The sequence below is a fragment of the Hippocampus comes genome, unplaced genomic scaffold, assembly GCF_001891065.2.
Source record: "Hippocampus comes isolate QL1 unplaced genomic scaffold, H_comes_QL1_v1.1 scaffold96, whole genome shotgun sequence".
Classification (NCBI taxonomy): Eukaryota; Metazoa; Chordata; class Actinopteri; order Syngnathiformes; family Syngnathidae; genus Hippocampus; species Hippocampus comes.
The window spans coordinates 1298271-1308407 of NW_017806074.1; the positions used below are offsets into that span (position 1 = coordinate 1298271).

The 10137-nt window shown below is 41.9% G+C and overlaps 1 protein-coding gene across 2 annotated transcripts in view; it reads left to right on the plus strand.

Moving 5' to 3' along the window:
* The window catches only part of col8a1a (collagen, type VIII, alpha 1a), a 27673-nt gene that overhangs the window by 7466 nt on the left and 10070 nt on the right, over positions 1–10137 (plus strand). Inside the window, exon 1 of one of the 2 annotated variants that reach the window (XM_019894433.1) lies at positions 6734–6878. The exons of the other annotated variant lie outside the window; for it this stretch is intronic. The gene's annotated coding sequence lies outside the window, so the exon portion shown is untranslated. Of the gene's footprint in view, positions 1–6733; positions 6879–10137 lie in introns of those variants that run through there. 2 annotated transcript variants of the gene reach the window in all.

Genomic DNA, 10137 nt, shown 5'->3' on the forward strand with positions numbered 1-10137 from the left:
TCTCCTCTCTCTCTCTCTCTCTCTCTCTCTCTGTCTCTCTCTCTCTCTCTCTCTCTCTCTATATATATATATATATATATATATATATATATACCTGTATATGAGAGAGCATCAGGTATGCCAGAGTTTCGCCAAATTGGTCCAAAATGTATTTTTTATTCACTACGAATAGTGCATCTTTGTTCACCTGTCAGCAACGTATTCTGGCAGTCATTAAATGCTCTTCCATTCGGTATAATAAAACACCGCGTGTATTCACGTTTTATGACTAGTGCAAGACCCGTTTTTAATCTGTCAAGCTAGCAATATTAGCTGGTTAAGCTAATGATGCTAATGATGCTAGCCATTCCACGTTTCCCCAAAGCTAATGCTGACTTTTGTCCAACACCAAATGTGCTTGATTTAGCGTTACAATAAGGCTGGTGGACATAATGTGAGTTGCATGAACATGGATATACTGTAGATTCCTGACTTTTGCGTGACTCTTCTTACATGTGTCACGTCAACATGTTTTTCTCCCACACGCACGCCTAAAATCAAGCGTCGGTTCAAAATGTCAGGTGCCGACAGACAGTGTGTCTCAGCATGTGAAGGTGCCATGTTGACAAGTTATGAATGGGGATGGGGAGCGTGGATTTGCGGTTCTGGACAGACGCGTGAGATGTGCAAGTGGTTTCGGATTATGCGCTGCGTGTGAAACCGATGCTACCTGGACCCAAAGACACTCAAATAAATCATGTTGTGCAATAACACTGACATGAGTGTCGTGCAAAACACAGTGGATGCCTGGTGGTGCCCAGGACAGCACAAAGACATGAAATAAAATAACCCGTGCATAAAGGCATACTAATGTAATCAAATTTAACTCCCCCCCTCCCCAAAAAAAAACATAATCGCATTAAATTGAAATAACATGCACCAAAATAATATAGCACACCTCAAGAAAGCCCCGCCCCCCCACCGACATGCCTTTGTTAAAAACGATATTAGCGGTGATGTCACCGGTGAGCTGGCGCGAGACTGGAATGTTTTCCCAATGTTGATCGAGACAAAGGATTGTGGGTATTGGCTACGTGTGAACGGAGAAAGCGAGAGGCATGTGTAAGCTTGTGTGCATGTCATCTGCGACGCCGCCGTGCGAAGCCTTGCCTAAAGCAAACGCAGGCAGCGACGAGCTCACTACTACTCATTTCGAGGCCATGTTTGCTGTTGACTTACAGTAAGTGGCCGATCATGAAGGATTGCACTTATTACGTGAAACAATTCCAAATCAGTCATTTTCATTGGCCGTTTGATTGCATCTATATATTGCTTTTAAAATGGCAAAATGTCTCAAAGGTCATGGGACGACTTCTCATCCTTACCGTGAGCACATGGGCCAAGAAAAAGAGGAAAGGAGATCCCCATTTGAGAATAATGGGGTTGTTTGTGTTCAAAACTCATTAACACACCTCAGGTTTTTTCGGTGGGAGAGGGTCGAGCAGTGGTTATCCCGGTCATGCTTTGGCATATCCTTCCTTTTAGTGCCATCCATTGTTCCTGCGGGTTGGTTCAGAGTGACCCGGGGTCAGAGAGAGACGGCCGCTGTTGCGGCTGGTGGGGGGAAAAGTTCAGAATAGTAAAAGTCTATATCGTCCCAAGCTGATTACACACACACACACACACACACACACACACACACACACACACACACACACACACACACACACACACACACACAGACTTGTTGAAAGGCAAAGTGTAAGGAGAATTCAGATTTTCTTCTCGGGGGAAAAAAATCATTGTGGGGTGTTGCTAGGTGCTCTTTTCACAATGGGTACGGAGAGGGGAAAAAACTGCTTCTCTTTTGAATATGACACTTGAAATTGCATTAAATTGAAGATTGTCAAACCATGTGTACAATGAAACAAAGAAGTCGCGATCATTTTATCTGAAAGCTTAAATACTTTCTTTTTAAGAGAGCAACGCAAATGGTTTGCATTCTTTTGAACACCAGTGGTATTTGTCTCCATGTGAAGATTTCGGGGGAGAATATTTCAATGTCGCGAGAAGTTTCATTGACACACTCCTGGCAGTTCTAAAAGTGAATGTTCAAATTGTTAGCTTAGCAGGCTAATCCCGTGCGATGTTTGTTTCCGGTGCTTGCATGCGTCTTCTCCACATGTGAATGCGAATGTGAAGGGTTGTTTGTCTACATGTGCCCTGCTGGCGCCGTGACACGTTTCACTTCGCAAGAATCGGAATCCCCAAATATGTACCCGCTACGCCATGACTTACTGCACACAGGAGGTGACATCATCATCAATGTTAGCCCAGGTTGAGGGCAGTTTGCGCAGTGAACAGTCTGAAGAATTTGCATGCAATTGAGGCGTCTTTCCTGCATCAGCGCTTTGTCCCCGCAGGCCACCTTGTCGTGTTTACTCCCGTTTGCACTGCAAATTCCAACATTGCCTCACTGCGAACGGTTCCCCCAACCAAGCGAGGACTGCGGAAGCTTGGGACAAAGTCTAAAGTCGTAAAGTCATCTGAAATTGGCGACGCGCTTCCAATTACGGATTTTGTTGCTACGACGATGGTGTGATTGTGTCTTTGACTTTGTGTCTGTAAAATGCAAATGTTCCTCAATGCATTGACGGTTGCTGCGACGCTGCTTCCTTTATACGACGCGTTCATTTAGTACATTTAAGCTCGAATAGCTGAGTTCACGGAAAATAGTGTAGTGACAAGGAGCAACGTGATAAATCTGCTCTCTTCATGCCGCGATACAACACCCTACGTTTGCATCTATTCCGCTGGTTGGAAGATATCGAGCGAGAACATCAAATGTATTCACCATATTGAGCAGACACACCCACGGAATCTGAAAGCTGAGACGGATGTGTTAACCTGTCGCTCTTCACAACAACTTTAACTATTCTATATTCTATACAAAATTGAAGGTTTTTTTTTTCATCATCATAAAGGAATGATGTCGGCTCGGTGATCCAGCGTGTCGACCTCACAGTGCAGAGGTCGTGGGTTTGATCCCAGCTCCGGCCTTCCTGTGTGGAGTTTGCATGTTCTGCGTGGGTTTTCCCCGGGTACTCCGGTTTCCTCCCACACTCCAAAAACATGCATGGCAGGCGGATTGAAGACTCAAAATTGTCCCTAGGTGTGAGTGGCAGTTTGGGTGTGAGCGTGGATGGTTGTTTGTCTCTGTGTGCCCTGCGATTGGCTGACAACCGGTTCAGGGTGTGCCCCGCCCACTTCCCGAAGAAAGCTGGGATAGGCTCCATCACCCCCCGAGACCCTTGTGAGATCGGAAAATGGATGGATGGCTTTACGAATGATTTGTCCCATCTATCCAATTTAAAAATCAAACATGGCTCTGGTGAACAAAACGTTGCCCACCTCTGATCTAGACCCCCTTGTTGTTCTGCAAAAGTTAGCTTCTTGTTACACTTGTGTGGGAGTTATGAATGTTAAAATTCTACTGATTTTATTCATTTAAAACATTGTCTGTAGAGTTAGTTTTTTTTAATACACGTATTGTGTCACTTAAAAAGTTCACTAGTGTTTTATGATTTTTTTTTTTTTTTTTTTGTGATGGTGACAGTTTGACTGTGGAAGTGATTATTTCCAACGGGAAATTTCTTCCAAATCCTTCATTGTTTGTATTTCTCATCGTGAACCTTGTTCCTGTTTGTAGTTTTCATCTCCAGAGGTGATTGTAGCACCACCCATCCTGCCATACAAACACATAGAAACGCAATAAAGGCCCAAGAAGCCCAAGAACACACACACTTGGAGTCGCGGTGTGAAAGGTACACGATCGGCAGAAAGTAATGAGCTGCGTGCGTTTGTCCTTGTGCTTCAATTCTCTTCCTGCTCCATTAAGGAAGCATCATTGGGACCACAACTACTGTTGTGCACCTCCATGTACCAACTAATGAGCCGCCCCATGGCTAGCTACAGCCAAGATTCGGTCCCTTCGGCGAACGGTTGTTAATTTGCTCCCTGATTTTACATTTCATAACTCTTGAATGAACTTTGGCTGTTTTAATCCAATATTTGTGTGAAAATGCTGAGATAAGAAATATCAAAAGAAGGTGTCAGAATTTTGTGAGCTTTTCTTCCCCCCCAAAATTAAATAGCTTCTAGTTAGTCAAAAGCATTTGACCACTGTAAATTGTACATCACAATTCTTTGTTTTTATCATGTTTTGGTTGAAAACACAAAAAAAAACCAATCATATTTCTGTAACGTATTTCAATCACAGGGATGCCCCAAAAACAAAACCAAGAAAAACATTTTGTTGATGTTTTAGCTGAAAAATGAAAGCATGAGTCTTGAGAAGCTGTTTTTTTAATTTTTATTTATTTATTTTTTTGGGGTCATTTAAAAAAAATGTAAAAATGTGTTATGCAATAAAAATCCCAGAAAAAAACAATGAGACACACTGTCACAACACAAAAAGGAAGTGTTTTGTCAAAACATGATGTCGTCACAATGAACATCTGACAATGCCTAAAATGCCTTTGTGGGCTAAAACATCACAACCTGTCATATTCTGGGAAAAAAAAGGTTGACACAAAAACACTGCCAGTGACATGTAGTGTGGACCGAGTGAGTGATGCGTCGCAAATGGTGCGACGCGAAGGCTGACAGTGCAAAGTGCTTCGCTAAAAGCCAGTAAACTGACTAACATGACACTTGGCTGTTGCAGACGGAACAGGACATCCACCCTTTTGCACCGGTGTGTCACTTTAAAACCGCGCACGCACACACCCATACTGACTTCCATTTTATCCTCGGCACACTGGTTTCGTGGGACTTCAACAAATGAGATGATGAGGGACGTGCGCTGCCCCATCGCTGTCTGTAGCACACAATGAATCGCAACGGTGGGTGGCCGGGTCAATGACAGGTGTCAAAAAACAGAACGAGGAAAGTACCGTGGAAAAAGTGTCTGTCGACACAAAGACGCTCTGAGGAAGGAAGATTTATTTTTAGTGACGCCGCCCCTGACTACGCTCTTCACACTTTTACTATGACAGGTGTGAGGGCAGCCATGTTGTTTTTTTCCCCCCCCTGACGACAGACATGGCCTGACTGACGACTGTCATTTGTTGGTGAAACGAGACTTCTTTGACGAAATTCAACATATGGATTGAACTCAAATTTCAATTCAATAACAATTTGTTGATTCACGGATGCTTTAAGTCAAATGTTAACATTCTTAACCCTTTCAGGCACAGCGGTTACTACAGTGGACAGCTGACCATGCTATCAGTTTACAGGGTGTATGAAAGGGTTAAAGGGCAATTAAATGTTAAAGAAAAAAAAAACCCAATGAGTTTATGACTGCTACTGTATGTACTCCTTTGACATAGTGCCCGATACTGTTCAGACTGAGACACTCCGTAACCGAAAGGCCTCATGTTAACAGGCTATAATCAGGGGTGTCAAACTAATTTTTGTCGTGGGCCACATTTTAGTTAGCGTTTCCCTTGGAGGGTCATTATGACTGAAACCATATTAAAAAACTAAATCATAACGGTTTATTCAATTATTGTTTAAGTTACTGTAATGAGGGGTTTGGTCACAAGAAAATGCTTACAATATGTCTCTAATTTATGAAATATGAAGATTTTAAATTTTGGTAGAGATTTTAGCAAGCATCATGGAAGTTGACATGTTTGACTTGCTTTCGCGGGCCACATAAAATGATGTGGCGGGCCAGATTTGGCCCCCGGGCCTGGAGTTTGACGCCAGTAGGCTATAAAATTGAAATATTTGGCACGATCGTTAGAAAAACGTGCAGGTGAATGTTAAAAATGTTAGCTATAACCAGTTGTGACTCCAATTTTCACGCTTTGAGTGAGCTGTGTTTCCTGTGGAAAAATCCCTGAATTGCTAATGATTAGTCAAAATAGTCAACAGAGGTGTGTTGCATTCATGTTGATGCTTTTCCAACGTGTTTTTCGTGGGCGAAAAAGCCAAATAAAAAGCAAGAGACACCAGTCTGGAATTTTTCAGTAAAAAGTAAAAAGTCTGCACCCCATTTATGATTCCTTGATGAGTCGAGGTAATAGTGAGGTTGCAGGGAGATCATTTTTGGAATTGTTTTATTTTTTTTTCCGAAAAAAAATACTCACTTCTTTGAATGACACAACCTAGAAGCAACACCGGATTAATATCATATTTATATCCTTACACATACACACAGCTACAGTACTCATAGCATTGCTTCCAGTTTCAGCACAGCAATCTGGAATTTGTGACTTCATTTTTTTTTTTTTTCGGGTCCTGTGTGTTTGTGTCTTCATTGCAATAACACATCACGTCACATCACAACATCGGTTTCTTTAATTTGATGTAATTTCTTGACTCCTCTAATTATACATACAGTCCGTCGGGACGCATGCTTGCTTGTCGTCTGTTTGGGTTTTTCTTTGACGTGTATCAGAACAGGTGAAAGCCCAACAATGCCTCCACTGTGGCTTATTTTAATGCATTCAGTGCATTAGATCACCGAAAGTGGGCGACAAAAATGGCTCTTTGTTTGTTATCTTTGTGGGTACTCAGACGACAAATATGTTTTCATGCCACTATGTGGAATAAGTTCCTGCTTTGTTTTTTTTTAGGGGGGGGTTTAGTAGCCTCCAAACCCTCCCTCCTGTTCTTCCAAGCGGGCTCTGGCTGGGCCGCCCACCCCATGTGGCCCCACCCTGCAGCGCATATAAACTGTGTCCACAAAGGTGGGCATCTGTTATGAGCACGTGCCAGAGGTGAGCTCGCTCGTCCATCCTGATATTGCTGCTTTTTCCCTCTCTGTCTGTCTCTCTCTCTGAGTCCCCCTGTGGTGATTATTTCCACTTTGCACCTGACCCTCAAAGGTAAGCAATGCTGTGTTTTTTTTTTTCTCTATGTACATTCTTGTAATTTGGAGTTATGGTTGTGATTTATATTCTAAATAAATTTTCAGGTAAGAGTTGATTATTTTCAAATGAATGCAAAAGATTGTGTGGGCCCGAAGTTGATCCCTGTGCATTCTCAAATTAAATTATCAACACCCCCCCCCGCCCCATAAAGAAAATACAATACATTTCATTTAGTTTTCCTTCATATTTCATTAGTATCCATAAAATATTTTTGTAATCCTAAAAATCAATTTTAAACATTATAGTCCCAGTCAATTATACCACATTGTGTTCATTTTTGTGATGCCCTGTTACTGATTAATGAATACAATGTATTTAACCAATTTCATTTTTATCTATGTATTCATTCATTCATTCCTATCCCAAGCACAAAGGAAAAATATATAGTTTTGTTTGTTTTTTTCCCCAAATCCCTAATATTAATAATACTAATAATAAAATGTGTCTTTTACGTTGGTTAAAAATGAAAGTGAGAATGTCCTGATTTTACAATCTTTTCCGTGATACCAATTTTACACAGAGTATTGTGCAACGTGTCATATGACATCACTTCAAGATTTCAAGGTTTAGGTGAACTGAGTTTTGTGAAAAAAATAACAAAACAAGTGACACAAAATGGAAATCGTCAAAGAAAAAAGGACCTGAACTGAATGAAATGTTACAAATCTCAAGAAGAAACTGAAAAATGAGATAAATCCAACATACCAAACACACCTTCCAATCATACCTAGGTTGCCTTATGCATTGTTTCTTGCGAAATTTACATTGATGTTGCGACATTTTGTTCGTAAAGTAAGTAGGCGGCACAAATTAAAATACTTTTTCAATGGGGATTTCGATTTATTTTCTTACTGTGATGGACTGGCATTCAGGTCCAGGGTGTGACCCGCAGACACTGATCACCCAAAGTCAGTTGTGATAAGCTCCAGCTCACCCACGACCCAAATAAGAACAAGCACCAAATGGATGCACCATTTACTGTCATTCTTTCAATAACTACTTTTCATTGTGATCTGATTGGCAGGAAGAATTCATATGGCCTTTATAGTGAGCCATGTGGCATCCGTTCTGGCCCCACAGTTGGGTTACTGAATGTGGCTCCTTGTCTCCTGAGGAGCTACCGTTAGCATTTATCGCCACGATTGCACATCATTATGTTCCAAAACATCCCTCTCAAAATGAGTGTACCGTGGGACGTGCTGTGTGCACCACATGTGTGTACGAGTGAATGCGAAGCAAATATGCATTGAAATATTTAGTGAGCGTGCAGGAAGCTGAAGCCAAACTGTCACATGTACGCCATGGGGGCAAGAGCGCGCAGTTTGGTGAGAAGAGAGTGCCGAGCAAACACTTCCTCAATTGCTTTGCTGTGAGCTCACCGGCACGCCGCTTTGATACACTCACTGGAATGTACCGTGGTTTAACCGCAGGACAGTATCGGGCACTTAGAATGATTTTATTGAAAAATGAAGATGGAGGAAATGTCACCTGGTTTAATGTATAGCTGAGGTGCATCTTTAGTGTGCAATGTGAGTGTCGTCTACACCGAGATGCTTCTGCCACCAAACAATTGGGGGTTTGAAATGCTGTTCTGAGGAAAATTTGGTTCGAAAGTTGAACAAGAATTAACTTCCCGAATGAAAACAGAGCAAGGGCAAGGCTTTTTTGGGGGGGGGGGGCCTTGGTACATTCCACAGGGGTTTCAATGGTATTTATTTGTTCGTTGATTGATTACAATAAACTAAAAAATGAAATTATTAACAACGAATGGAAGGTTTGCTTTATGCTTACTAATAATGTACCATCCTAGTTTCTCACTTACTCGTACGTCCATCCATTCTCGAGAGTGACAGTTCTCATTAGGGTAGCAGATGGGCTGACTTTGGGAAAGAGAAGCAGGGTACATTTACTAGTCGCCTAAATCTGTTGGGGGGTTTTTTTGGCCATATGTATCAGACTTTTTTTTTTTATGTCATCATGTGTCCAAGTGCAGATACATATCTTATTTTTGCGATGCGACCACAGTCTGAATGGACAGGTCGCACATTTTGGTCGGGCTTTGAGTTGAAAACAAAAACCTTATCGCCAATGATATGACACCACTTTTGCTAAAAAGCCAATGCATGGCTCTTAGTGGCATGAAAAGGGGCTGTTGAACATAGCACCCTTAGCACAGCTGACCCACACAACAGGAAGCATTTTGAATGCAGTGTGTGTGTGTGTGTGTGTGTGTGTGTGTGTGTGTGTGTGTGTGTGTGTGTGTGTGTGTGTGTGTGCGCGTGTGTGTGTGCGTGTGCGCGCGTGTACAAACAGCGCTCATGCACACATTATTCTGCAAAAGAGTGTAGGATGAACAATGGGACAAAAGGGCCTCAAGAGTTATTGTGGTTGTGTAAAGGAGAGAGGTAAATACTTTGGGACATTTAGCTGCACAGCTGTGGCACTGTGTGTCAGCATTTGTGTAAATGTGTGTGTGTGTGTGTGTGTGTGTGTGTGTGTGTGTGTGTGTGTGTGTGTTCCATGCGCGCTCCCGTTGGAAATAGGTGCTAATTTTACAGGATTAGCCCCCCCCTACGTGATATTTCTGAGTGGAGATTATTCTGTTCCAGGGTCAAACCGGTGCCATCTTCAAAACGTGATTAACATCTATGTTTTATGTAACATTCTGAACTGCCTTACAAGTGCAAAAATAGTTAGGTAGTTTATAAAAGAAAAGTGAAGACGATGCCGGGTAGACCTAGAATAGAAAGGGAACAGCCAGAAAGTGTCGCGAGCCAATAAGCATTAGGCTGTCAGCTAGATGCAATTTTTATTTGGTGTCGGCTAGGTAAAATTCTTTTGTGTACGCAGCTGATATTGTATTATTCAGATTGTACTGAACAGCCAGACCCATTGCAAGTCATTCATTAGTATTGAGAACGTTATTTATTTATTTATGTATTTTTGGGGAGAAGGGCAGGGGGTCATATTTTTAGATAAAGATTGATACGTACTGTTCCAGATGATGTGCATTGTAAAGCTGTGTCCTGTTATACTGCATTTTTGTGTAGGACAGTGCTGCCTTGCGATACGAGTGACTCGATTCAGTTAAGATTACATTTTTCAAGATACGAGTCGTTGCTTAGCCGTAGATTTTTTCCTTTTTTCTTGCTTTGGTTTCATCGTAGAAAGGGTTCTGTCAGTCGTCATCTGTACCTGTGGGTAAAAAAAAAAA